Source organism: Lissotriton vulgaris, chromosome 10 (assembly GCF_964263255.1).
Source record: "Lissotriton vulgaris chromosome 10, aLisVul1.2, whole genome shotgun sequence".
NCBI classification, from domain to species: Eukaryota; Metazoa; Chordata; class Amphibia; order Caudata; family Salamandridae; genus Lissotriton; species Lissotriton vulgaris.
Genome location: NC_141698.1, coordinates 70,286,493 through 70,311,834, shown reverse-complemented (window position 1 = coordinate 70,311,834; position 25,342 = coordinate 70,286,493).

Sequence of the window (25,342 nt, the reverse complement as noted above, 5' to 3'; positions counted from 1 at the left end):
CTCAGCAATGTGGGCCGAGGTCTGGCATTCTGAAGGCTTTCAATGGGTAAGTGATGTGGGTGCAGGTCTGGCATACTGAAGGCTTTCAATGAGTAAGCAATGTGGGTGTAGGTCTGGCATACTGAAGGCTTTCAATGAGTAAGCAATGTGGGTGCAGGTCTGGCATACTGAAGGCTTTCAATAAGTCAGCAATGAGGGTGGAGGTACGGCATACTGAAGGCTTTCGATGAGTCAGCAATGTGGGCAAAAGTCTGGCATACCGAAAGCTTTCAATGAGTCAGCAATGTGGGCGGAGGTCTGGCATACTGAATGCTTTCAATGAGTCAGCAATGTGGGCGGAGGTCTAGCATACTGAGGGCTTCCAATGAGTGAGCAATGTGGGAAATGGTCTGGCATAGTGAGGGCTTTCAATGAGTCAGCAATGTGGGCGGAGGTCTGGCATACTGAAGGACTTCGATGAGTCAGTAATGAGGGTGGAGGTCTGGCATATTGATGGCTTTCAATGAATCAGCAATGTGGGCGGAGGTCTGGCATACTGAAGGATTTCAATGACTCAGCAATGTGGGCGGAGGACTGGCATACTGAAGGACATGGAACATTGTGTTCGCTTTACCTTGAAGATCAGAAAAGGTTATGTAAATGAAATTTGTTTACATATTTATTTATGAGGGAATACATTTTTTATTATGATTTTTTTTTATTGTTTTACTACATTTGAAATACATGTTTGTATTTTATGTACTGTTGTACTTTTATGGCTCCCTGGTAGTCAAATAAAGAAAATGCGATTCAGTTTGATAATAACTTACATCTTGTATTGCACTCCACACCACAGGTCTGCACCTGCCAAGCACTGTAAAAACACATGTAACTAGTAATTAAGGCAAGTCTTCTTAACTTAATATTCTAAAATTACCAATAAGTGTATGGTGTATTTACCTTCCATCTGCTTGTTTTATGCTTCCCTGTATTTCTTCTGCAGATCGCTCTTGCCCTGATATTTTGCACTAACCCCGTTGTAGTTTTAGAAATGTATCAAGGCTACTGTCAATATTTAGCTAGCACTCTTGTTCTTATATCAGTTAGTTTCAGAATGTTGAATTGTTAAATGATTTCTTATCTTAACTGTTTTTGTTTACTTTAAAGGCACTGGTAACAGCTATCCTACCCCTCTCCTATTATGACTTCATGATGGCTTCTTCTGTAACATGAATGTGCAACGCCGAAGGCATGCCAGAGGCAAGCCTATCTGCGCCCGTCTGCGTATGGACCACACCTAGTGCCACGGACCCTGGTTCCCGGACCATCCACCGCTACAACTCCAGCACGCCCTCAACACTGGATGTTCCACCACCTGCCACCTCACGTCACCAAAGAACACCCATGCCCATTCACCTGCCGTAACTGCACCTTCACTGGCCTCTGGACACCAGACCCACTATGACTCTCAAGAACTAGAACCGACTACCTCAGACGCATCCTACTCAGCACCTGCTCCCTCATAAGACAGGCCGTGGAGATCTGCGACCTGCTCGACTCCATCTCCCCGACATCGCCTTCTTCACGGAAACCTGGATGAACCCCACCTCAGTCCCAGACATTGCAACCGCCATCCCCAATGGCTACAAAATCAGCCAAATCAGCCACAAGGATCACGTCAACCGACCAGGAGGAGGCATTGCCATCGTACACAAAAGCACCCACTGCCTCACAGCCAGCTCCGACGACCACTCACTCGACATGGAGCACCTCCACTTTCAGACCAACCCGAACACCACCCTCTGTGGCACACTCGTCTACAGACCTCCCAGATATGTCCCCCTTCAGCGAAGCCATAGCTGATTTCATTGCTCACCACGCTCTCGCCTCAACAGACTACATCCTCCTCAGTGACCTCAATTTCAACCTGACAACCTCAACGACCATAACACCTCATCCCTACTGGAGAACCTCGCCACCATCGGACTCAAACAACTTGGCACAACGCCAACACACTCAGCAGGACACACGCTCAACCCATCTTCTTCGCAAGCAAAGACATCTCTGTCAGCCACACCTCTGAGCCACACTGGACCGACCACCACTGCGTCCACTTCTCCTTCACCAAACCCACCGTACGCCACAATGGCCACATCGATCCTTGCAGAAGCTGAAACAAGGTCACCGAAGACCACCTTACCAGCCCCCTCAGCAAAACCCCACCACTGACATCCACGGATGCCAACACCTCAGCACACAACCTCTACCACTGGATTTCCGATTGCGCCAACACACTGGCTCCCATCAGGAATTCCTCAGGCAAGTAGCCCTCCAAGAAAGCCAGCCGACTCTCTCCCACCCTCCAAGAGTCCAGGCACACCTGTAGATGGCTCGAGAAAAAATAGAGGAGCAGCAAGATCATGGCATACCACAAAGCCTTCAAATCTGCCATCACCAAACACCACCACCTCATCAGAACAGCAATAAAAGCAGCCGCCCAGGAACGCATCAACGCCAACACACACAACAGCAAATAACTCTTTGCCGTGGTCAAAGAATTTGCTAAACCCTGCACAGAGACAGCAGACATTTCCCGCTCTCAAGACCTCTGCGACAACCATACCACCTTCTACCACCATAAGATCAAGGAGATTTATGGCTTCGCAACCCAACATGCATCCATCCCACCCAAAACCACCACACCCAATGGCTCTAGACCCCAGCAGACCTTGGCCAACTGGATCACCCTCACCCCTGACGGCACCCTCAGGATTATGAAGTGCATCCACTTTTGAGCCTCCCTCGATTGCCTGCCCTCACCACATCTTCAACAGAGCCAAACATCTCCATTATACCCGAACTCTGCTGCACCATGAACTGCTCCATCAAGTCCACCACCTTCCCGGAAGACTGGAAGCATGCAGAAATCAACCCCCTGCTGAAGAAAACATCTGCCGACCCGACGGACCTCAAGAACTGCAGCCAAAGTCATCGAGAAAGCCATCAACGCCCAACTCTCTGAGTTCACAAAAATGAACAACATAGTGGACCTCTCCCAATCGGGCTTCAGAGGCACCCACAGCACTGAGACTGCTCTCCTCACCCATAAAGATGACATCTTTACCCTCTTCGACTGAGACGAAAATGCTGCCCTCATCCTCCTGGAGCTCTCAGCTGCCTTGGACACCATCTCCCACCACACGCTCTGCGCAAGACCCCACAACGCCAGCATCCACAACAAAGCCCTAGAATGGATCCATTCCTTCTTCACAGGTCGATCACAGAGAGTCAGACTTCCACCGTTTAACTCAGAATCCACAGAGATCAGCTACGGAGTGCCTCAGGGATCCTCCCTGAGCCCCACCCTCTTCAACATCTACATGGCCCTGCTTGCAGCTATCGTCAAAGGTCAGGGTGCCAGCTAAACTTCATGATCCACTCCAGGCCAATGCAAAACTTTTTTTACATCTGTAAAATTTGCACATTTTGTGTATTGTGAATTCAAGAAATCTCATAAGATTTCGTAGGTGTGAAAATCTCACTTTTTTCCTCATTGCAGAGTAATTGAAGCGGAAATTGTCCTGCACGAGAATGTTTCAGTTAAAATCAGTATCCTTGCCAGTACCTCTTGCATTTTGACTGCATAGCATGCTCTCATGTTACATGTTCAGTCAGATACCACAGAATTTGTGAAATTGTATGTAATTTTCGCACACTTTGACTAATTTCTACTAAAAAATGTAATGATTTCACATATTCCTAATGACGAAACCCTCCCATGACTTTTCACGTGTTCCAGTTTCATTTTGCTAATCCCTTTTCTTGCTTGTTATTCTTTTAATTGTGGTTTGTCATTTCTTTTGCATTCCCATGATATTTTTCCCTTAAAAGGAAGTTCCACTCAACATCTGTTTTGGGTATTTAGTGGCCCACAATACAATATTCCAGCCATTTTATTTTTCCCCACTGTAATTTATAACACATTTCAAGCTACTTTGTTGCTTTTTGTGGAACGCTCATGCCAGAGCTTCCACACAGCAACAAAGGGCAGCTTGGTTGCCCCTGAATTGCACTGATTGCGAAGAACTGCTCAAATGCAACTGCTATATTCTCCTTCCTTTATGTAAATTAGGAAACCCACAACAGCGGCTCCTCCGCAATGGCGGAGAAGCATCGACTCACTGGCTCAGAGTTAGCAGCTAAAAAATAAAGTGATGCTTTCTTATTGTTTTATTTATTATCAGCTGGCTGAGCCAGCGTGTGCAGGGAGGAGTGGGGCCGGGTCTTGTGAGAGCGGAGGGGAGTGGTAGGTACACTTTGAAGTGCACATGTCAGCTTGGCGAGCTGTCTTAGGCCGGCCAAACTGACATGCGCACTTAGGGTTGGAGAAACAGCACAGCCTCCCTGTGCACGAGCGAGCCTTAACCCAGCCTGCTCAGTACAATCCCCACACTGCTATCAAACTTGAGAGCAGCATGGGGACGGGATGGGGAGTCCGTGATGCTGTCGCAGGGACTGCTGGGACCAGAAACTGGAAGCAGAGAAGCGCAAGGCACCCCGGAGCACTAGGTAATTCTTTACATTTTTATAATTAAACCCTCCGCTGGGCGCTCCCCGCCGCACCTCCAGGTGTCTCTTCCACCCGCCAACCAATCTTTATCTGTGTCAGCCGCCACTAAACCACACCACCCTTAAAAAATCTCACTTAAACCATCATTGCCCGACCATCTTATCCCATAACACTTCTATTCAAAATGGCATTCGGCCTTTCCCTTGAACCATCCCATCCAACACAGATTCTGTCAGGGTTGTGACGTCATCACAGCAACGTATTTGTCAGGATGTCCGCACCACCACTGATCAGCAGGAAGAGACTACAAGGAATGCAATTCTATCCGGGAAATGGCCTTACCATTTTTATAATTAACAAAATATGCAAGCAAAACATTAATTTAAAACGTTTTAAAAAGGAACAGTACCCTACTTATATTTTGGGCCGCATTCGGGAAAGTGTGGCAATACTAACACTACAGCAAATGGAAAATCCTGAAAGTAGTAACACAAGGTGATTCCAGAAATGAAAAATGCAACCTCCTGTAAAAAAAACACACACACAAAAAAACAAAAACAACAGCAGCAAAAAAACAGACAATAACAATGTACCGCAAAACACTCAAGATGGGAAAATACTGCTACAGCCAATTTTACCCTTCCATGAAATAAAACTCTCTAAAATGTTTGCATTTTATAGCCAATTACAATATTTACTTTGAACTAGTCTTAAGTACTGTAAAATAAGCTTGCAGCTTCTTGCGAGCTGTAGTGAATGCTGAGACTGAGGCCTGCATGGGACAGTAGACCTCCGGGAAAGTATTCAAAGTCGCAGTCTGCAGGCCTTGTGACCCCTGTCCCGGAATAGGAGTCACAGGGCCAGCAGACTGCGATTCAATTTCGAATGATAGCTGGAGTTCTATTGTCCCATGCAGGCCTCTGTCTCAAGGCATCCTCATCTCTGCAAACATCTTGCCAGGACACAAGTTGTGGCAATGCATGAACTAGTGGCCCACAGAGGCATGGGCAAGGAGGGTAAATGCCCAGAGCCTTCATCTTCAAATGGGCCCCCCTGGAAAGGGGAACTGTATCTCTCTAGCTCCCTCTGCTTACCTCGACCACATATCTCTTTGCCCAGCATCATCTTAAAGATTTATGGGGTATTTAGAAAGACATAGTTCAATTATTTTTTTGTTACAATTATCTCAAAAGTGGGTGATAAAATGAGAAGTTGTTGGAAAAAGGGGGGCGCAAAATATGTCTTGCCCAGGGGCCCCAAAAATCCTCAAGACATAACTGGTGGCACGCTGTGTTCCAGACATTTGGGAGTGCCTGGAGTGGCCTGTGGGGCCACTGTCTGCACCTCCTGGTGTCCACAGCCTGCCCTTGTGAGCACCATCTATCACTTCAAGACCAGCAAAAACAGTCACAAAACATTTGTGCATCCTGTACAACTTGCAATGGATGGTAGGGTCGCCCCTTTCTCTTCCCTAATCCATTAAGGTTGCAGGATGTACTTTCCATTCATATTTGCGATTACAAATCGCAAAGCACCTTTGTGCATTGTGATCTGCACTTTGTGAATGCCAATCATTTGAAAATCAAGCTATTCCTAGGTTTGTTTACTATTTACTCAAATGCACATTTACTTAAGAAGAATGATTGCTGGCCCTGAGTTACAACGCATTCTTTTATTAGTGCATGACGGTATTTTTCAGCTTTAGTGCTCACATTTACAGTCATTTACAGTGATTTTCTTTGTTAGGCGCCTTGATGCCTACGGGCTTAGTTGCGCGTTATAAATTTCATTTCAATTCAATTCAATTCAGACCTGCTGAAAAGCTGAAATGAGAAACCAAAATGTGCCTGATTCGCACCAAACAAAAGTCTGAAATCTGCAACCACACATTTTTGACATCGTGTGAGTGCAGGTTTCTAAGTTTTGCGAATTCTCAAACCTGGAAAACTGGCACCACTGCTCTTGTTGATGTGGGACATTGCTGATTCCTGTTCTTTATGGTGTAGTGTTGTAAGGCTGTCGTGAGCCACATGAAGCAATGCTACAACATTATTATGGTAACAATTGCATCATTAACAAGCATTTACAATGCAACGGTCTCGCCTTTGCAAAAGTTAGAGCTATTGGCATTTTAAATGTCAACATTTTTATTTATGTGTTGGCTTTGAAAACAGATAAATAAATGGCATTGTCATTTACAATGCCAATAGCCTAATCTCTCGCAAATGCGACACCTATTGCATTTGCACCCACACACACACACCAAGCATTTGCAATGCAATAGGTATCGCATTAATTAAGTTTGAGCTATTGGCATTGCGAAATATTGCTACACCAATTGCAACAAAAGTCTATAAATTGTAAGGCAAAAAAATGTATATTTATTTTTGTAGCAATGGTGACATGCTGCGCTTTAGATGAATATGTTTTTTAAAAGTAAAGTGTGCCATACTGCGATTGCTACAATAGTTAATTGTGGATGCGTTAACAATTGATGTGTGCACTGATGGCTGGTGGTGTGTGTGCCTGGTGGAAGTGTGCACTGACAGCTGGTGGTGTGTGTGCCTGGTGGAAGCGTGCACGGACGGCTGGTGGTGTGTGTGTGCCTGGGGAAAACGTGCACTGACGGCTGGTGGTGTGTGTCTGCTGAAAGCGTGCACCAACGGCTGGTGTTGTGTGTGTGCGCGCGTTGAAAGCGTGCACTGATGGCTGGAGTTGTGTGTGCCTGGTGGCAAAGCGTGCACTGACGTCTGGTGGTGTGTGTCTGGAAGCTTACACTAAAGGCTGGTGGTGTGTGCGCCTGGTGGAAAATAGTGCACTGACATGTTTAAAAGTAAAGTGCACCATACTGCGATTGCTACAATAGCTAATTGTGAATGCCTTAACAATTGACGCGTGCACGGATGACTGGTGGTGTGCGTGCCTGGTGGAAGCGTGCACTGACGGCTGGTGGTGTGTGTGCCTGGTGAAAGCGTGCACTGGCAGCTGGTGGTGTGTGCCTGGTGAAAGCGTGCACTGACGGCTGGTGGTATGTGTGTGTGCCAGGTGAAAGCATGCACTGACATCTGGTGGTGTGTGCCTGGTGGAAGCGTGCACTGCCGGCTGGTGGTGTTTGTGCCCGGTGAAAGCGTGCACCGACGGCTGGTGGTGTTTGTGCCTGGTGAAAGCGTGCACTGATGACTAATGGTGTCTGTGCCCGGTGAAAGCGTGCACTGATGACTAATGATGTCTGTGCCTGGTGAGTGTGCACTGACGGCTAGTGGTGTGTATGCCTGGTGAAAGCGTGCACTGGCGGCTGGTAGTGTGTGTGCCTGGTGAAAGCGTGCACTGGCGGCTGGTGGAGTGTGCCTGATGAAAGCGTGCACTGATGGCTGGTGGAGTGTGTGTGTGCCTGGTGAAAGCGTGCACTTACGGCTGGTGGTGTGTGTGTGTGGTGGAAGCATGCACTGACGGCTGGTGGTGTTTGTGCCTGGTGAAAGCGTGCACTGACGGCTGGTGATGTTTGTGCCCGCTGAAAGCATGCACTGACGGCTGATGGTGTCTGTGCCTGGTGAGTGTACACTGACGGCCAATGGGGTGTATGCCTGGTGAAAGCGTGCGGCTGGTGGTGTGTGTGCCTGGTGAAAGCCTGCACTGACGGCTGATGGTGTGTGCCTGGTGAAAGCATGCACTGATGGCTGGTGGTGTGTGTGTGCACCTGGTGAAAGCGTGCACTGATGTCTGGTGGTGCGTGTGTGGTGGAAGCATGCACTGACGGCTTGTGGCGTTTGTGCTTGGTGAAAGCGTGCACTGACGGCTGGTGGGGTTTGTGCCCGGTGAAAGCGTGCACTGATGACTAATGGTGTCTGTGCCAGGTGAGTGTGCACTGACGGCTGGTGGTGTGTATGCCTGGTGAAAGCGTGCACTGACGGCTGGTTCTGTTTGTGTGCCTGCTGAAAGCGTGCACTGATGGCTGGTGGTGTGTGCGCACCTGGTGAAAGCATGCACTGACGTCTGGAGGTGTGTGTGTGCCTGGTGAAAGCATGCACTGACGTCTGGAGGTGTGTGTGGGGTGGAAGCGTGCACTGACGGCTGGTGGGGTTTGTGCCCGGTGAAAGCGTGCACTGATGACTGATGGTGTCTGTGCCTGGTGAGTGTGTACTGACGGCCGGTGGTGTGTATGCCTGGTGAAAGCGTGCACTAACGGCTGGTGCTGTTTGTGTGCCTGCGCACTGACGGCTGGTGGTGTGTGTGCCTGGTGGCAAAGCGTGCCCTGACAGCTGATGGTGTGTGTGTCTGGAAGCATGCACTGAAGGCTGGTGGTGTGTTTGCCTGATGGAAAAGTGTGCACTAGCATTTGTTGGTAGGCGGATATGTAGACACAAACAATGGCCAATTGAGTCTCGAGGACAGTTGTGATCAGGAAAAGGGGAATATCATAGGTTTGGTGGACTTCACTGGCTAAAGGTTCGATACAGACTGGTCTACTAGAATGATATTTTGATTCACCGTTTTGCTGTAGAAAGTGAAGAACAGGAAATGGAAAACTATGTAGGTGGAGTGTTTAAGCAAGGTGAACATCATTACTGGAAGAGAGCTGAATGTACAGTACGAGTGTGGTTGGGGAGAAAGGGAATGTGTACAAAGATCTCCACAGCCTTTCAAATGTACTAAGTTTTTCATAATTACAAATGAGGCTACCATGCTCCCTGCCCCCAACAATTTGATGTCTCAAGTCACAAGCCTGGGCCAAATGGGAAAGCTTAAAAAATGTAAGTAATTTCCAAGGAAATGTGAAAGGCATAATATACAAAACAGCACGGTTTCTCAGCTTTCACCAGCAGCTCCACAATAGGTCTAGACCTACAGATCGCTTTAGATGTCTATTGTCAACAACCTACCCTACAATACCAGATCTGTAGAAATTAAGCACGGTGCCAAGTATGCGGTGACAATGGTGAGCTCACAAAGGACGCACTATAAATGAGCGCTGTAGAAACAAGTGCACAACATCTGCGCAGTGCTTGAAGACCAGCGGTAGCAACGTGCTATGTGAATACGAAAGCCTACAAACTGCCACCCCACTCCCCCCAAATAATGTTTCCATCATTTGCAGGCTATCCATTATTTTGCTCAGAGGGGCGCAATTCTGCAAAACTGTCCATGGGTATCTGCTTTCCAAACGTTTGATGCCAAACGGGAAGAAGAAGCAAGACTCATCACTTGTATAACCAACCCCGCTGGCTGTTTAAAGTCAACACAAAGCTCGCATGTCAAAACGCATGTGAACAGTGTGCTGCGCGTGGCCATCTCTTGTCTGAATGCTGGTTTGCCTGCGGGACAGGAGATGTGCACGCGGGCGTGCCTGTACGTGCTCGTCCAAAGACCAGAATCGCTGCGCGTGCACCGCTCTGTGTCCCTTGAGAGCGAACTTGGCGACAACAGGTCTCGATGCCGAGACCTAAAAAGAACCATGGTTCATCTGTTCCATTGTCCAGTTGGCCTTATCTTCAGCAAAGCAGTTTCAGTTCCGTCATGCATTTAGTCCTTCACCCTGAGGGCCCGTGCTCCATGCTACCTCAGGGGCAGTTTTTGGACGGGATTATGTGACGCTAACGACGTGAATCTAACCAATCCCGTAGCTTCTCTTATGATGTTTTCAGCATGATGAGAGAAGCTCCATGATTGCATGGAGCAGGTTAACCCAGCGCTCCTTGTGCGACTGGGAGCCTGCGTCTGCAATCCACCGCTGTTATCACAGATGCTGAATTGATGCAGTGGGCATGGTGCGCATGCGGGGCTGGCCGACGCAAGACAGCCGGCCAATCTAACATGTGCACTCCGCACTTTAGGTGTCATCCCTGCTACAGTACTGCTGCTAATTATTCAGCAGGAAGGAGTCATCCCTGCCCTCACGAACCCAGTGGCACACACTGATGCAGATCATATTGAATAGTTGGTTTACTGTTGCACTTGCAGCAGGTGGGGCGAGGCTCCTACGGCCAAAGGTAGGAACCACTGCTGAGCTGTACTCTAAGAGACGTAAGTGCTTTTGAAGGTACAGCATTCAAACATCTGTGGGGCTCGATCAGCAGACTAGCTAGTTCTCCTTCACTCAGGCAGAGGTCTTTCTGATCCTGAATGTGGAGAAATGTTAGAACTTTTATAGATATACCAACCACAACACCCACAGTGACGTCTGAGGATCCCTGCCACAGGAACCCTGCGATTCTCTGAGTGCGGGGCTGCCTACTGCAGTAACACAAGCACTATTAAAGGGGCAGGCTCTCAGATGTTCTGCATTGAAAGGTAACGGTGGTGGCCAAGGGCTTGTTACTGTATGTAAACACATCTTCTCTGTTGGGACCTCTAGTTCAAACTCCTCAGAATTGGCATACATAGCGCTATAAAAAGCAGGTGATGCGATTACCCAAACCCATGGTGTTGAATAAGGACCTCCTGCCTGTACAAATAACCCTTCTACAGGTTCTGTCGCCACAGACTCCAAGTTACCAGGACACCAGGGTCTGGCTGTTCCTCTTCTGCAAGCCATTCTAAGTCAGTCCAGTGGGTTCACCTGCAGTGAATTATGACTCCACCCCCTGGGGTGCATTACAGAGACTGATCTGAATGTAGCGGCCTAGTGGCTGCATTTTCCAATTCCGGTTTGGCTACAGACAGCATTGACTACTTGCCAGTCCTCATGTTATCAGTACTTTAAAACATGCATAGTGGGCTCTGGGTCATCCACAGAGAAGCCCTTCTTGCTCACCTCATGCTATTATCTCTGTAGTGTATTGTTCCACCTCTTAAGGCGTACTTCATTGCAATGCAGCTATACAATTTTCCCACTACATGATCATTACCACCATAATTATCTTGATCACAACTAACATTACGCCTACCACAGTTACTACCACCATTAATCATATCACCACAAACCACTACCATTACTACCTCTATTAATACCTCCAACAGCATTTCCACAATCACGACTATCAGCACCTCCCCCATTACCACCAACATTACCAGCACCACTAGGACTACCATCATTACCACCACTACCATTGCATTCACCACCTTTAACACCAACCCCAATTCCACCACCACCACTGTGTGCAGTGATAAAACAAACATTGGCAACGTTTCTTTTTGGTTTAGGAGAGAAAATACAAGCCAGAGCTACTCACTTTGCCAGTGCTTGTTAAGGCTGCCGGTGCTTCAGCTGCAAGGTTACATGTGGAAAGAGTAGCTGTGTGTTTCTGAGGGCACTGTGAGGCGGTGAGGTCATGTTGAGTCGAGTAGTAATGCTTTACACACTCAAATGTGGATGAATAGCAATTTATCATAAAGTAAATCAATGACATTCAGAAGTTAATTCACACACAAGCATCGATTGCATTTTCAGAGAAGGAATATATATATATATATATATTGTCCTAGGTAAGTTAAAAACACTTCATAAGGAATATAGCTCAAACAAGGCTGTCTGTGCGCAGGGGAATAGGTGCACATGCAGTGTGAAATAATATGATAAAAATTAAAGCATAATCTTAACTCCCTGGTTATACAGTGCACAGTGCTTTGGCCCAATATAGTCGTGCAGTACAGGAGATGTGATATTCAGTCATCTAGTCATGTCGTCCTCAAGACAGCATTAAGGAGACGCCCTATGGTTTGGGAGTCTAAAATGACAAAGTCAAAGGGAGTCTTATCGGGGCTCCGGGTGGTCGCTCTGAAATCTGAGCGCCTCGGTTTGATTAATTGTAGATGCTCACATAAAGAGGCCGCTGACTAGATGATTGAATGTCGTAAAGAGATATATATATGTGTCGAAATGTTAACAAACTATATGAACTCACCTGCACTACATGACTGGAATGAGGCAAAACAAATTGACCCTAGTACTGACCAATGAAATACATGTATGTGCTGTGCAGCCAGGCTGTATCAACTGTGTTTAATTTTTGTTGTATTCTTTCACGCGCGTCTACACACTGCACAAGCACTCCGTCCATCTTTCATTGCACGTGGAACACTTGTTTGAGCTATATTACTTATGAAGTGGTGTTGGGGCGGTAACTATAGCAAGAACTATGCGTGAGTGTGAATTCACTTTTGAAAGCAATTGACTTAGCGCGGGACACTCCGGATGGAGTGACTAAAAGTGTCAACATAACATAACCTACTCATGACAGTTTGCTCGACAGGTTCCATCTGAGATTGCGCAACATTACTACCCGATCCAACAGAAGCAGATGTATTTGTATAGTGTAATACGCCGAGGTTCTGATGGACACAGGGTAACTAACCCTGTCAATTGTTACTTGCTGTGACCATCAGGGCACGCCTTTCCTGGAGGGCAATGCTCATAAAAGGCCCGAGTGGAGGAGATCTGCAGAGCAGACAGCAACCTTTAAAGTGATCGCAGAAGAATTGGGCAGGAGAACAGGGGCTAACGGGACAGGAGCAGCGGGTCTCCACGGACCCCCTTCTCGATGGTAAGGCAGCTGCATGGGTCCTTTGTCCGTGCAGAGATGGGCAAAACATGCAGGCGAAAGTTTTGATGCTACTTAACTCAGCCCTTTATCCTTGCAGGGTCGACATAAAGAGTACCGCATACGTAATACTGTTTGGAGTGTTGTTCATAATTCCCACCCGTCCCTTATCTGTGTGCTCGCACACGGTGCACCCCCCCCTCCCCCTCGGCCCCCAGCCTGTGCCCCGCCCCTCGGAGCCCTATTTGGCAGGCCGCTGTTGTCTGCACCAGACTCTGGTGCTGTGGGGGGTGAGCAGTGTCCGCTTCCTAGCGCTGTGTAGCGGCTGGCGCCGTGGCAGCCGGAGGGGTCAATGCACTCGAGGAGGGAGAGAGCAGCCGGGCTCGTTGGAAGAGGTAAAGCGCTGCAAAGGGCTCTCGCGTAGGAGGAGGAAAGTGCAGGAACAAAAGAGCGCTCACATTCACAGCTGATACGGGAGGCTTGGGGTGTGAAATACAGGGCACTACTCTCCCCCAACCAAAAAAACGGTTGGGACTGCCCCATTAAAACCCCTCCGAGAAGTGCTGGTACTGCCCCCTGACACTGCCCTGTCAGAAAGTGGCGCAGTCCTGTTTAGAAGTGCAGATGCTCCTGCTCCGGTAACTCTCGCTTCCCCACAAGTACTGCTGGTGCCGATATTGCACCGGTTTCCGCTCCACTGTACAGCCTCCCTGTGATTCTCGGCCTAGTTGACCCAAAAACGAATTGCTCCGTTCCATTATCACAACGGCACGTAACAGTGGGCATGCGCAATTCAAAGCTACAAACTCAAAATAAAACGCGGCAATGTGGGCATGTTGCTTTTGTAGCGAACATTCACAGCTTACCTCCCACACAATAAAGGAAGTAGTAAACGAAGGACTGCACGGCATATTTAAAACCAACGCCACTGACGAGATGCAGTGAAATGCAAAAAGTGACCCAGGAACAGAACTACGTGGTTTGAAGCGGACGCCGGCGCACTGACGTCACATGCCGATTCCCTGTTGAAGAGACTATTCCACGGACTCGTCTCCCGCTTCCTAGTCCTTCATTCGTATTCCACAAGGGCAAGACGACGGACGGACCTCAGGGCAGGAGCCAAGTAGAGCAGAGCTTGGAGGAGCGGGCAGGGAGGATGTTGGTGAGGCCCTAGCGCCGCGGTTGTCTCCCAGCAGGCAGGGAAGCTGCCGGCGTTCGGCCGGTAGGGCTTGCATGCACGCCTTCTTTGCAACGAACCACTGAAAGAGCCCGGTGAGTGGGGGGTGGGGAGCGAGAGAGGGGGGCAGAGGGAGGGCGTGTGTGTGTGTGTGCATGCGTGCGTGGGTGCGCGTGTCTGTGTGTGTTGTAAACAGTGTGCTGCGCGTGGCCATCTCTTGTCTGAATGCTGGTTTGCCTGCGGGACAGGAGATGTGCACGTGGGCGTGCCTGTACGTGCTCTTCCAAAGACCAGAATCGCCGCTCGTGCACCGCTCTACGTCCCTTGAGGAGAAACTCGGCCACAATAGGTCGAGAGAGCTCGACCTAATAAAGGGTCTGATTACAGTGACACATAATTCCTCGTTCGGATGATAGCTGAAGTTACAGGCCAAAACGAAAACCAGAAGATCTGTGTGACATGCATCACTCAAGAGCTTTTCACCCTACATTTCCCCTGCTCACATTCTGCAAATGACGAAAAACCTGCTGAAAATGTTACGGAAAGAAGATATTACCCTTTTCTTAAGAGTGATACTGGAATAGTTCAGTCCTGCAGATTACCAGACATACCGATATCTGCAGTACGGCAACTTCCGGTCTCGGGGATACCAATGTGGATTTACTGCATTACATGCAATGGACGCTCGGGTGATTGACAGGAACCAGTAGAGTTCTTCTCCCTACCAAATGCTGCACTTGAGTAGCTCACCTAATCCTGTTTAGGTCAAGCCTGCAAAAGTGCATGTGCTCCTACTTGCAAGAGATATTGTACACAACAAGGGGCTTTCAGCCCGCCCATTGCTTACCATTCGTTGGCTTCATTGTCACTCGCGTTTGCTGCCTTCTAATTGGCCTGGCGTTGCCGGCTTCATTTCCTCTTCCTTGGCTGAAGCATGGACCAAGTATGGATTGCAGGAGCGGCCTGTGCAGGACAGAGTGGTGATGCGTGGGGGGGGATGTGGATGTGAACAGACTATGGTGAGGTAAAGTTAAATTAAAAAAAAAGAAAACCTCTTACTTTGCTCTCGCCAAATTGCCAACTGGGCGAGGCGGCGAGTGCAAGGTAAGTGATTTTCTTTTTTTAAATGTAACTTTACCTCACTGTCGACTCGTCTGTCGACTACCCCCCACTCCTTCCCCCCACAGCTCTTACCTGCACGGGCCGCTTCTGATGGATTGCTTCATTTTCATTGCTGTCCTTCTGCTGTTCATGCTGTGAGTGAGGTATTATTTTTATTTTAACTTCTTTCACTTTCTCTGTCATCTTGTCTGTGTTCCTTTTCATGTTACTTCTTCCACTCCCACCCCGTGTCCATATTGCTTCTTTCCTCTCAAGTTCAAGTTCAAGTTCAGGAATTTGTATAGCGCACTACTCACCCAGAGGGTCTCAAGGCGCTTGTGGGAGGGGGTGCATTATTTGTCGAATAGCCATGTTTTAAGTTCCTTTCTGAAGGACATGTGGTTCTGTGTAAGGCGGAGGTGGGTGGGGAGAGAATTCCAGGTTTTGCCGCCAAGTAGGAGAAGGATCTTCCTCCCATGGTGGATCTGTGGATGCGCGGTACAGCGGCGAGGGCTTGATTGGAGGATCTTAGTTGGCGGGTGGGTGTGTAGAAGGACAGTCGTGTGTTGAGGCATTCGGGTCCTAGTTTGTATAGGGCCTTGTGTGCGTGGGTGAGGAGACGGAACGTTATTCTCTTGTTGACGGGGAGCCAGTGGAGGTCTTTCAGGTGACCGGTCATGTGATCTTGGCGAGGGATGTCCAAAATGAGTCTGGCTGATGCGTTTTGGATGCGTTGGAGTTTCTGTAATTTGTCTGTGATTCCGGCGTAGAGGGTGTTTCCATAGTCCAGTCGGCTAGTGACCAGTGCGTGGGTGACAGTCTTTCTAGTCTCGGAGGGGATCCAACTGAAGATTTTTTTGAGCATACGAAGTACGTTGTAGCAAGAGGATGAGACGGCGTTGACTTGTCTGGTCATCGAGAGTGAGGAGTCTAGGATGAAGCCATGGTTACGTGCGTGGTCTGTGGGTATGGGTGCTGTGCCCAGGGCCGATGGCCACCATGAGTCGTCCCAGGCAGAGGGAGATGATCCTAGGATGAGGACTTCCGTTTTATCGGAGTTAAGTTTTAGGCGGCTGTTTTTCATCCATTCGGCTACTTCTTTCATGCCTTCGTGAAGGTTGGTTTTGGCGGTGTTAGGGTCTTTGGTGAGGGAAAGGATCAGCTGGGTGTCGTCTGCGTAAGAGATGATGTTAAGGTTGTGTTGTCGCGCGATGGATGTGAGTGGACTCATGTAAACGTTGAAGAGGGTGGGACTGAGTGATGATCCTTGTGGTACTCCGCAGATTACTTCGGTGGCCTCTGATTTGAATGGGGGAAGACGGACTCTCTGGGTTCTCCCGGCGAGGAACGAGATGATCCAGTCCCAACCTCTTGTCGGTGTTGTTTATTCCCCTCCCACCCCACTCCTTTTGTCCTTGCTGCTTCTACTTCTCCCACCACCACCCCTGTTGTCTGTGTTGCTTCTTCCCCTCCCACCCCACTCCTTTTGTCCTTGCTGCTTCTACTCCTCCCACCACCACCCCCGTTGTATGTGTTGCTTCTTCCACCGACCACCTACCCTTGTCCGTCTTGCTTCTTCCCCTCGCATCCCCAATGTTACGTTTTCGCTTACTTTATCTTTAGCTGTTGGCAGATCAGTTAAGGCCCATAGGTGGGTTGTAGAATTAAGGGAGAAGCAAAGAAATCACCATGGCAAAAGAAGCACCACAGACATGCTGCAGTCTCCCTTCCTACATTCAATATGCCTAGTGTTCGGGTCACTGGCAGCACATGCCATGTCACACCTTAGCACTGCCGCAGCGTTGGCTCATGCCTGAGGGGCTATGAGCCTCCAAATCAGCAGCCTCTGTTCCTCCTACCCTGATACCGGCTGCTCTGTCCCAACACCCCAGGGCCTTGAGCCAGTCGCACGAGATGTTGAGCCTGACACCGCCGGCTTCCCCTGCAGATACACCAGTGAGGGCCTGCAACTTCCATCCCTGGAAGCTCTAACTAACACAGCTCTCACCAGTAAACACAGAGTATAGGACAAGAAACCAGTCCAGCCTCATCTAGTGCCCAAGCTATGCTGTCCTCGTTTGCGGCAAGCAAAAACTTACAGCGTGCATCCCTCCCGACCTCAACAAGACTGTATTGAACTGCCATCTTCATGCTCATGTTGGAACCACATGCTGCGCTCGACCCAAGGGTCCTGGCAGGTTGCATACTCAAAGCAGTAGAAGGTAGTGTAGCAATGCGTCTATTAGGACAGTGAAATTGCAGAATGAGACAATTTTCTACCACATCCTCTGCATAGAGCCTGCATATGTTTCAGGTCCCAGGGTATACGCCACCCAGAGAGATATGCATTGCTTTACAGGAAATGCAAGCAAATTGAGCATGCAATGTCTTAAAAAGTACTAACAATACATGTTGAATTTATGTACTTATGCTGCTGGTCAACTATATTGTCTTGAGAACAACTGAATATCAGTGGGCAAACCTACTGCGAGGGAGAACAAAAGAACAAAAGAAAAGTGATAATGCAGAAAAGAGAAAGGACACAGCAATAACAATCAAACAATGTGGATTCATTATTTCACAGAATAATGCAACTATTCCCTTTGTTTTATAACCATCAGTTAGGTGTACTAATTATGGTAGAAATACTATTACTAAAACAATTTGACAGGATATAATGATTTTTGAGTAGAGTTATGCTGGTTGGAAGCATGGGTAAATGTAAAAATAATCCTATAGTTAGAGTAATTTATTCTAAGAAACTCAATATAATAGCTTGGAGTATTTGCCCTGATAGAAGTTTTTAGGTCTGTTATTTGCGAGACATTTCTTTTACTATAGAGGCTTGGAACCAGCCCATTGCTTACTATTCATTGCATTCATTGTCACTCTTACTTGGACCCTCCTAATTTGCTAGTACGGGCTGGCTTCACTTCCTCTTCTTTCGTTTGGAGCATGGACCAAGTAATGATTGCTTCATTTGGATTAGTGTCCTTCTGCTGCTTTCACTGTGATTTGGATACTTTTTTCCTTTCACCTTCTGTTATTGTTGTCTGTGTTGCTTGTTCGCTCCCACCCTCCCATTGTCTGTGTGGCTTGTTCCCGACCACCCACCCACCTGTTGTCCATGTTGCTTCTTCCCTCCCACATCCGACTGGTCTGTAAACCTCTTCTTTCCTTCCAGCCTCCCATTGTCCATGTTGCTTCTTCTCTCCTTTCCTCCTGTTGTCCATGTTGATTCCATCCTCCTGCCCTCTCAGTGTCCATGTTGATTTTTCCCTCCCACCTTTCCCCCTGTTGTCTGTCTCGCCCTCCTCCCAGGCCCCACCCACCACAAGATAAAAGAGTACTATGACGTGGCCAGCACTGGCCGCGTCATAGCGCTTTCCCCCCTAACTTGTAGCCATGCTGCACATCCACTGTGTGTACAGCTTGGCTAAAAGTGATTGTAAAAGCCAAAAGCCCTTGCATCGGTGAGACCTGTTGGCTTTGATAAAACGTGTTTTCTCTGTATTCTTCTGCTTATATGTATGCTTTCTCTGTTAGAATACAAGCAGGACTGGGCTCATGAGTCCCTCCCTCCGGAAATAAGGAAAACGTAAAATCTTTCCTACTCTTGAAAGGTTTCATGTCATGGTGCCTGGGCCACTCATGGCAAACTATTGGGTGTGATGTAATGGCTTTTGCTGTATTCATGTGAAATTATTTCCTTACCTAAAATCTACACGTGGTAATACATTCATTAGAGTTGTGTTTTGTTTAGTACAGAGGCACTCAAAATGAATGCATACATTGGCATAAATTACATATTCATGCCTACAGACATTCATGGCCCAAGACCAATGCATGTACAGACGTCGGCATAAATAAAGCAACAGACATTCAGGCATCCTTACATAGAGGCCTGCAGCCATCCATACAGTAGGATGTATGTCGTTACAACGCATACTTTTACAATGCATACCTTTACCACGCATTTTTTACACCGCAACATCCATTACAACGCATTCCATTACAACGCATGCCATTACAACGAATTCTTTGAAACTACCTTTACAACGCATTCCACTACAACGCATACTACATTTACAACGCATACCATTACAACGCATACCATTACATTGCATGTATAGTAAGTATTGGATAGTGAAGGGGTAAAAATTACTATTCTAACTCCAGGGGGTGCAACAGTAGGGTAAGTGTTGGATAGCGTAGGGGTAAAAATTACTATTCTAACTCCAGGGGGTGCAACAGTAGGGTAAGTGTTGGATAGTGTAGGGGTAAAAATTACTATTCTAACTCCAGGGGGTGCAACAGTAGGGTAAGTGTTGGATAGTGTAGGGGTAAAAATGACTATTCTAACTCCAGGGGGTGCAACAGTAGGGTAAGTGTTGGATAGGGTAGGTGTGCGTTGTAATGGTATGCGTTGTAATGACTGCGTTGTAATGACATGCGTTGTAGTGGTATGCGTTGTAGAGACATTTGGTGTAATGGTTGCGTTGTAATGGCATGCGTTGTAATGGATGTTGCGTTGTAAAAGTTTCTTTGTAAAGGTAGTGCGTTATAAAAGTTGCATTGTAAGTGTTGTTTCCCATACAGACAGACCGTGAGAGATGCAGCCAGCGATGCAAATATACTCACAAATGTACTGAAAGCCATGCAGGCAGAATCTCTGTCCATCTCTCGCTCATTCTGTTTTTCTCTCCCTGAGACACACACACACACGCTGCACAGACAGACACACACATAGAAGTCTTACCAGTGCTTAATTTGCAATTGTAATGAGTGCATGGACCCAACACTTTTGTTAGGAGCCTGCCACCCGCACCACTGAAAGCCCATGTTTAATATCAAGATTGCCTAGTTTTGATTTCCCTTCATATCTCTTTCTTTAACCACCCTGTACAGTGTGTCCTTTATCTCACCTGCAGGTTCGTTCTCAACCCTGCTTCACCCTTTGTCCCTGTTTTCTAATCTTTCTCTTTATTTCACTTTGTGCTGCTTTTCTTTCTTTTGTTGTAAATCAAAGTTTAATGTTGAAAACTAAACACCAGCTCCCCAAAAATCCAGTTCAGGTGCCTGCTATCTATAACAACCAGCACAAACGAAGCATTGTGACTTGCATGGGCAGGCAGCATTATGGCGAGTTGAATACAGGCTTATTTGAAACTAAATCTGAGGCCTTTCAGGAAGGGGGAAAGAGTGGAGTTTCAATGCTCATTCAGTCCTTTGGTGATTGTTGAGATGGAAAATTCCCCTGCATGGTGAGGACTGTGCACCCCTGCCCTACGCGCCAATGCTGTATGGATATCTAGATCCCTGACTGTGAGTTTTTGGTCATGGGTGAACAAGTATCCTGTGTTTGAGCCGTGACATAGGCTTATGTTGTGGTAATGCTGTCTTGGTAAACTGAGAGGGGTGCACCAAACTCTGCCTTCATAATGATAGAGGGCTACTGCCCTTATCTGGAATTAAGGGACATGGGTGCGGTGGTAGCAGCATATCCATTTTGTGTTTAGTAGTGGTTGGTACTGTGTAGAGTGTTTTTTACCTGTGTCACGGAGGTGGGGCCCACTCTTGCAAAGTTCCACTGCTCTGTACTTAACTCACCCGTAGTGTACATGGTAATTGCGCCGGACAGCAAGCGATACTTGCGTGTGCCTGCCGAGATGTCCGTGTACCTTTTGCAAGGTAGATTACATAGAGTGCCAGGACCCCATTTTAGAAGCTCAAGGTCCATAAAACCTACTGAAGGTGAGGACTGCAACCCTTGGAAAGGAGGTGTGGATTGCTGCATTCCTGAGGGCGGAGGTGTAAACACGCACACTGGAGGAAGGGGGCGAGCATCATTTGTGCACATCAAAGGTCTCTTTGATTCCATGAAGAATTATTGTTCAGTGTGGCCTAGTCACATTGTCATGGATATGGAGGGTCTGATACGTTTTGCACTGTAGGACCAGGAAAGGGGGGAAAGGTTAGGCCTTTGAAAACATCATGAGGCCTATTTCGTTGGTGGCTGACAGCCAGGTGTGATACCCGATTACTCCTGTGGCCTGTGTCAATCAAATTGGAGTTACTTCTACTGCGCGGACTGTCCCTTTGGCAAAGGTGAGGGCAGAGGAGAAGACACCTCAAAGAAATCAACACCCACAGCAGTTATACCAAAGGACCAGACGTTAAACCGCATCTGTGTCTGGATTTGGATTATCAAGGTGGGAGCAAGAGTCCCACAAGTTGTTTAGGAGCACTGTTCTGCAGCCGGGCTCAACTGGAGAGGATCTCACTTGGACTTCTAATTGCTGGAACCAGCACTAGGGACTAAGGTCTGCTGGTCTCCCCGCTGGGTGAGGGGCCATCACCCAAGAAGTCAAGACCACTTCCGCTGAGCCTGGAGCCTTCAGCCTGCCTGCCAAGACTAGTGCTTGGTGTAAGCGATGCCCAGCAAGGATCTTGCGGAGTAGATCCCGGTGAGTGAAGTGTGAGATGCTCAGTCCGGTTGGGACCACTGCAAGGGTGCAGGCTGTCCGCCCCCCTCTCATGGAAGCTTAGGTCTGTCGGCCTTGTGAGAACTGAGATTGGTGACACTCATGTGCAAGGAGAGGGTCACTGTGGAGCTAGGACTGTCGCCCTTGTGAGAGCTAAGATCTGCCACCTCGTGTGCCAGGAAGCGGTCCACAACCCCCATGGACCAGGAGGGTGTACTCTGTGAAGATAAGCCTGTCGCCCAGGACTGCAATGGAGTTCAAGACCATTGTCCTGGATCTTTATGCCAAGGATGCTGTGAAGAAAATGTGTTGATTGCTGCAGAAGCTGAGAGAGGATGTCTGAAGACTGAGGAGGCCAGACACATCATTGGTGAAGACTGTAAGAGGATGCGGCCCCTCAGCATCTGGAGACTAGAGCCTGCGAAGAAGCACCCCTAACCTCCTGTACTTGCCGGCTGCCATTGGGTCAGGTAAGACTGTTCTAGGTAATCAGGCCTGTTGTGAACTTGCACTAAATTAGCACCTAGCGCTGCTAAATGTAAATGTCCAGTATTTGTAAAGTGCAAACAATTACCCGAGGGTGTCAAGGCGCTGGAGCTGTTGGGAAGATTAAGCGAGCTATTGCCCAGAGTCTCATGGTGCTAGGCTGATCTGCTGCCAGCGATCGAACCACGAGCCCCCGGGTTCCTGAGTCTGCCGCCCTGGCCGCTGCGCCACACCTCTTCCCTAACAGTTACTCTCAAGGTCAAACTAATACTATGTTGCTTCGGGACTCGTGTTAGTCACGTATGGGAGTCACCTCCATTAGCAAATGGGGAATAACCCACCCCACTAGATGGGAAAGAAGAACTTGGGGTTTCGCTCAGGAAGATGCTATCACACCGACCTTAAGAGACTGTTAGGATTATTTAGTATGTTGTTTTTATGCTTTGAATGGATATCAATTAAAATACTCCTTATATCATAAAAGCTAGTTGTTAACTAGACATCAGCTTTTTGCCATTACAGGTTGTACTTTAGCTCATGTGTCTGAGTCTCCCTTACTCGTACCTGACCTCGAGAAGCCTTGGACTGCTGGACCCATGCTGTCACTGAGAGTCAAATGCAGACAGGTTTTAGCGATAGGCTGAGTTACTCAGAATCCCTAGTAGGTCGGGCTGCAAGACATGAGGAGTAAAAGGTCACAAACTCCCACGGTTGGGTCCAGTAGCCCCTGCTTGACAGATTTCCCTCTGAAAGGGGTTACAGTGATGGACTACTTCAGCCTGCATCCACATCCAGTGTGTGGAAGTGTAAAAGGAGTATTGAAATAAACCACGAGTAAATAGACGGAGCAGAGTGGCTGTGGACAGTTCTCAACTCGCCCTGGGGACATCTATCTGATGGGTGGCAAATCTGAGTATGTCCGAAAGATTACGTTTTGATAGGTGGCAGATCAGATCAGGCCCCAATGGGATCAGTTATTGCTTCCCAATTCAGACTGATCCAATGTAATTATGCCATCTTATATATTTTACATGTTCGTAGCTGTGATGCTGTGCCCAGATAGCTTCCCCAAAGTTCTTCTGTTTACAAAAAAGATCAGTGATTTAATGCACAACATAAAGCTTTGCAGTAAATTTAGACCCTTCTGGGAGGGAGCCCATCGAACACTGGATGCAATATGGGAATGGAAGATTGCAGTTGCGGCCAGCATTGCTCGCCGTTGGGGCAGCGTGTTCGGGGGTTCGGGTGGCACACAAGAGAGCGTGAAGGGGGAGATCGGATATTTAATTAATTTTTTTTATTTGTTTTTTAAGTTACCCTGAGGCTGGGTCCTGATTCTTCTCTGCTCCTGCTCTCCTGCCTCCGATAGGAACAGGAAGCAGGCAGCCAGGCTCCATCCCCTGAGCCAATCACAATTCTGCAATGGCTGGAGGGGTGGGCATGACTAACCCTGGGTGTAGTGGGCGTGGTGGGGCTACGCAGAGCATCACGAAGTGGGGAGGAGTCTATGCACACCCGCACACTCCGCCTCTACCTACTCTGGACCTTACCACGGAGCCCACTCCACCCAGGATCCCGGTTGGCTTAGGCTAATTGGGTTTTTCCTTTTGTCTATTTTTATCTTCCTGATTAAACATAGTTTTAGTTTTCTCTCACACTCCCCTATCTTCTACCCACAAGCGGAAGCAGTATCACAATGATTTTTCATGTGGAGCAGATTCATGAGAGGGGACTGTTAAGGGAGGACAGAGGGTTTCGTTTAACCGCCCGCCACAGCAACGGCAAAAGGGACTGCCCGCCATTCAAATTAGGATGCGCCCGCCACACTGTAAGCAGCACCCGCCGCAATGTAAAAAATGCATGTTGTGCATTTGCATGCACAACATGACAGGCACCGCGCGGTACCTGCCACCTTGTGCATGCAAATGCAGGGGGGTACTATAAGTACCCCCCATGTGCACCCTTCATGCCCCCAATACTGTGGGGGCTCACAAACGGGCCCCCAAAGCAGAAACTGCATACCTTTCCATGGCCGCAACGCCGCGACGGAAAGGCTGATCTCCACCATCATCATAATATGGATGGCGGTGTCTTGCAGACACCGCCACCATGTTATGCCCCTTTCCTGCCCAGTGGACAAGTCGACCGGCAGAAAACAGCCGGACGGTCTTTCCGTCCGCCGCGGACCCCCCCCAGCCATACTAATATGGCGGAGGGTCTTTCTGATATAGCGGGCGGATCGTCTACGCCGGGCGAGCGGTGGCTACCGTCGACCCGGCGGGAGCAATCCGCCCGCCATCCTAATGGGCCCCAAAGTTTATGAAATGTAATGTATACTTGAAGAGAATACATGATCAGATATTTGAAGGGGACATGACTCGGATCAACCGATAAACTCTGTACAAGGAAATAGTGTTCCAATAGCCGAATACTAGTAGAACGACTGAATGTATTGCCATGTTCAATGATACTGTCATGAAAAAATTCAATAAAAACAAGTGTGATTAAAAAAAAAAAAGTTGAGCTATACAGACACTTGGGAACAGGGCCCCCATGGGAAACAAAACTCGCCCTGGCAAAGTGCTCGGTCGGCCCCCCGGGGGTTGGGGGTGCGGCCGAGCTGTTTGGCAGGGCAGGTTTCAGCAAAAACTTCCCGTAACAAAAACGGCCCCCACCAGGGGCCCCAAACCAGCCCCTACCCTGCTGGCCAACCGGGGAGACGCCCGGTGCCCGCAACGGCCAGTCCCTGCTTGCGAACAATAGTAGAGAGAAGGTAAAATTCAAGCTAGAGGTCGCGTAGATCCTGTGCGTCATGAAAAGTCTACACTGTCATATAAAACATTTCTTTGAGCAACCCCAGAAGGCTCTTGGGAGTCCATGTGAGCAGCAAGGGGATGGCGAGACCAACAGATGAGCCTATTCATGGATACTTGGTTGGCTCGAACATGGTTCCAGCTTTACGCCAATTTAGCATTAACCCTTCTATGGAAAAATTGACATTGAAGGTGAAAAAAAGCAGTGGCTTGGCTACGCCAATTCCACATTTGGCCTCTTCTTTCAGAAATCA